Source organism: Rhinopithecus bieti, unplaced genomic scaffold (assembly GCF_001698545.2).
Source record: "Rhinopithecus bieti isolate Rb0 unplaced genomic scaffold, ASM169854v2 scaffold_41644, whole genome shotgun sequence".
NCBI classification, from domain to species: Eukaryota; Metazoa; Chordata; class Mammalia; order Primates; family Cercopithecidae; genus Rhinopithecus; species Rhinopithecus bieti.
In genome coordinates this window covers 1,917,171-1,922,031 of record NW_016817838.1, presented here as the reverse complement: position 1 = coordinate 1,922,031, position 4,861 = coordinate 1,917,171, and positions in this window count along the sequence as shown.

Sequence of the window (4,861 nt, the reverse complement as noted above, 5' to 3'; positions counted from 1 at the left end):
CTCCCAACCTCAGGTGATCTGCCCACCTCGGCCTCCCAAAGTGCTGGGATTACAGGCATGAGCCACTGCGTTCTGGCCTCATTCACTCTTTTAATTAATTTATTGACACCTACTGTGTGTCAGGCAAGATGAATGAGAGTCCTTTCCCCTGAGGAATTTATAGTTTAGCAGGGACACCCATACGAAAATCACAAAACTGAATAAGAAATGCTATAATGGGCCAGGCATGGTGGTTCATGCCTGTAATCCCAGCACTTTGGAAGGCCGAGGTGGGCAGATCACCTGAACTCAGGAGTTCGAGACCAGCCTGGCTAACTTGGTGAAACTGCAACTCTACTAAAAATACAAAAATTAGTCAAGCGTGGTGGTGCACGCCTATAATCCCAGCTACTTGGAGGCTGACACAGGAGAATCACTTGAACCCAGAGGCATAGATTGCAGTGAACTGAGATCCCACCATTGCACTCCAGCCTGGGTGACAGAAAGAGATTTTGTCTCAAAAAAAGGAAATGCTATAATTGCAGCAGGACTTTGGGAGAGTGGAGTGTAGAGTGTGGTTCTGCTTGCAGGGGAGTGGGGATGAACCAGAGATGATTTCATCGGGGAGGGGACATTTGAACTTGTTGAAGGATTGAGTGGGAATTTTCACAAATGGAAAAGGCAAGAGAGGATATTCTCATTGGAAGGAGAGGCCAGAATGTAGGGAAGAACATGACGGTTTCTGGAACGTGAGAAAGGCTAAACCAAAACAGGAGGGCTCTAAATATCCAGCTAAGCTATAGAAAACGAGGGCTTCGTCTAAGGTGGTGGTGATGTGGGTGAAGGGGAACGTGGAAGAGATAGCTAGATTTGTATTCTGCTAAAGAGACTTGGAGGAACTCTTTCTCCTTCATTATTTACCTCTTACTTCCTGAGCTGGTAGAACTCAATAAACTCTTTAACCTCAGAGGGGTCATAACTGATAAGGGTCTTTCAGGAAATGACCTAAAAGCAAAGCAGACTCTGTCCGCTTTCAAGAATAGAGACTTCTGGCCAGGTGCGGTGGGTCATGCCTGTAATCACAACGCTTTGGGAGGCCGAGGTGGGCGGATCATGAGGTCAGGAGTTCGAGACCAGCCTGACCAACAGGGTGAAACCCTGTCTTTACTAAAATACAAAAAATTAGCTGGGCATGGTGGCACATGCCTTGGGAGGCTGAGGTGGGAGAATCGCTTGAACCCGGGAGTCAGAGTTTGCAGTGAGCTGAGATCACGCCACTGCACTCCAACCTTGGTAACAAGTGTGAAAATCCATCTCGAAAAAAAAAAAAATAGACTTCTGCCGGGTGCGGTGGCTCACGCCTGTAATCTCAGCACTTTGGGAGGCTGAGGCAGGTGGATCACAAGGTCAGGAGTTCAAGATCAGCCTGGCCAACATGGTGAAACCCCATCTTTACGAAAAAATACAAAAAAATTAGCTGGGCATGGTGGTGGGCACCTGTAATCCCAGCTACTCAGGAGGCTGAGGCAGAGAATCACTTGAACCCAGGAGGCAGAGGTTGCAGTGAGCTGAGATCATGTCACTGCACTCCAGCCTGGGCAACACAGTGAGACTCTATCTTAAAATAATAATAATAATAATAATAATAATAATAATAATAATAATAGAGACTTCCAGAGCCATCTAGCCCCAGAGCTGGGGTCTCCTTCCTCACCCTGCAGGTGGGAAACAGGTCCAGAAAGAGCCTTGTTCAGGACTTCCCTCCTCCCAGGCCAGGACCCTTGCACCATCATCAGACAGTGAATATCCACCATTGGATGAGATCAAGATGAGGCTGGGCAACCCCATCTCGGAAGTCCAGAGGGAATTCTTCCAGCTTGGAAGTGGTTGAATGGGTCTCCAAGGCCCTCACAATACTCAAGTCTTGTGAGCCTGGAGACCTCAGAGATTTCCAGACCTTCTAAGTTGTAGGAAGAGAAAATAGGGCAAAAAAAAAAAAAAAATCAGATGAGCTTAGACTCTTGGTTTCTTTTATCATTTTGTTTCTGAAAACACCTCTTTTTTTTTTTTTTTTTTTAAGACAGAGTCTGGCTCTGTCACCTAGGCTGGAGTGCAGTGGCGCAATCTTGGCTCACTGCAACCTCCACCTCCCAGGTTCAAGCAATTCTCCTGCCTTAGCCTCCCGAGTAGCTGGGATTACAGGCATCCACCACCGTGCTCTGCTCATTTTATTTATTTTTTCTTTTTTTTCTTTTTTGAGATGGAGTCTTGCTCTTGTTGCCCAGGCTGGAGTGCAGTGGCGCGACCTCGGCTCACTGCAACCTCCAATTGCCGGGTTCAAGCGATTCTCCTGCTTTAGCCTCCAAAGTAGCTGGGATTATAAGCACATGCCACCACACCTGGCTGATTTTTGTATTTTTAGTAGAGACGGGGTTTCACCATGTTGGCCAGGCTGGTCTCAAACTCCTGACCGTAGGTGACCCACCCGCCTTAGCCTCCCAAAGTGCTGGGATTACACACATGAGCCACTGCTCCTGGCTTAGTTTTTGTATTTTTTAGTGAAGACAGGGTTTCATCATTTTGGCCAGGCTGGTCTCGAACTCCTGACCTCAGGTGATCCACCCACCTCAGCCTCGCAAAATGTTGGGATTACAGGTGTGAAATACTGTGCCCAGCCAAAAACTCCTGCCTTTTGAGCTGGGCACAGTGGCGAGAGGGTATAGTCTCAGCTACTTGGGAGGCTGAGAGGCCAAGACAGGAGGATATCTTGAGCTCAGGAGTTCAAATTCAGCCTGGGCAACATAGACAGAGCCTGTCTCTAAAAATAAATAAATGAGCAAAGAAAGAAAAGAAAAACACCTTTTCAGATGCAATAATGCGACAACATTATACAAATTTTTAAAATAATGTATATAGTTTTTTCAGTGTTGTCCCCACTCATGCTGAGGCCGGTGCCCCATTATGGGAAATTTAATTTGTACAATAATCCTAGGAGGTAAATTCTATTAGTATCTCTACTTTACAGGTGTGGACACTGAGACTGATAAATGAAGTATCTTGAGCAGGAACAGCCAGCTATTAAACGACAGAGCCCAGCCTCATAGAGTTGTTAAGTTATGCTGATCCACAGTACAATGTATCCTCAACAAATGATAGCTATTATAATTTTCCAAGTTTCTCCAGTGAAATTGTATGTTTTTATAATAAGGCTATGACTTCCCCAATAAATGTTATTTAAAAAAAAATCAAACGAGCAGGGCGCGGTGGCTCACGCCTGTAGTTCCAGCACTTTGGGAGTCCGAGGCGGGTGGATCATGAGGTCAGGAGATCGAGACCATCCTGGCCAACAAGGTGAAACCCCATCTCTACTAAAAATGCAAAAATTAGCTAGGGGTGATGGCACGTGCCTGTAATCCCAGCTACTCAGAGGCTGAGGCAGGAGAATTGCTTGAACCAGAGAGTCAGAGATTGCAGTGAGCTGAGATCACGCCACTGCACTCCAGCCTGGTAACAGAGTGAGACTCTGTCTTGAAAAAGAAAAAAAAAAATCACTCAACTTGGGGCCGGGCGCAGTGGCTCACGCCTGCAATCCCAGCACTTTGGGAGGCTGAGGTGGGTGGATAATGAGGTCAGGAGATGGAGACCATCCTGGACAGCATCGTGAAACCCCGTCTCTACTAAAAATACAAAAGAGTTAGCTGGGCGTGGTGGCTCGTGCCTGTAGTGCCAGCTACTCTGGAGGCTGAGGCTGGAGAATCTCTTGGACCAGGGAGGTGGAGGTTGTGGCGAGCCGAGATCGTGCCACTGTACTCCAGCCTGGTGACAGAGCAAGACTGTGTCTCAACAAACAAACAAACAAAAAAAACGACTGGCCTGCCAGGTTAGGGGGCTCCCATTTTCCTTCCAGGAACTAGATGTTTGCTGAGTGTCTGCCTGCTGCGGAATCTCCAGCCAGGCCCTGGGTGGGAAGAAGGGATGGGATAAATCCTGGTGCCTGGGTAAGCCACTCATGATCTGGTTCTTGCTGAGGCAGGAATCAGAGGGCAGACCACAGCAGGGCTCATAAGGCCAGAGCTCCTGCTTCCCACGCTTGCTTATCTCCCAGAGCAAGGTGACAGCATGAAGTTGTTACTCTCCCTGACCATGGGTCCAACCCCAAAAAACAGTTGACTCCAGCATGATCTCAGTCTTTCTCATCTTCATATACCTAAAACCTGAGAAAACTTTCTGGTAGCAGCTCAGCAACAAAAGAGCTCCTCCTACCTCCACTCTCCAGTCACACTTTCCGCCCAGACTGCTCCCTTGGCAGTAGGTCTGTACCACCTGCTTCCTAGGCTTATCTATGCCTGCCTTGTTTACCAGAGTGAAAGTTTCTAGGAAGAGCATGGACTCTTGAGGCTGACCGTTCTGGGTTTGAATCCACTTCTGCTTCCTGCCTTTATAATCTTATGCAAGCCACTGTACTACCCTGAGCTTCAGTTTTCTCATTTGTAGATTTCTTTTTTCTTTCTTTCTTTGAGATGGAGTTTCGCTCTTGTTGCCCAGGCTGGAGTGCAATGGCGTGATCTCAGCTCAACGCAACCTCCACCTCCTGGGTTCAAGCGATTCTCCTGCCTCAGCCTTCCTGAGTAGCTGGGATTACAGGCATGAGCCACCATGCCTGACTAATTTTGTATTTTTAGTAGAGATGGGGTTTCTCCATGTTGGTCAGGCTGGTCTTGAACTCCTGACCTCAGATGATCTGCTGCCTCAGCCTCCCAAAATGCTGGGATTACAGGCATGAGCCACTGTGCCCGGCCCTCATCTGTAAATTTCATGTTACCATCTGACTTGGAAGGCACTCAGTGGTGGTAGCTTTCTTTTTTTTTTTTTTTTTTTTTTT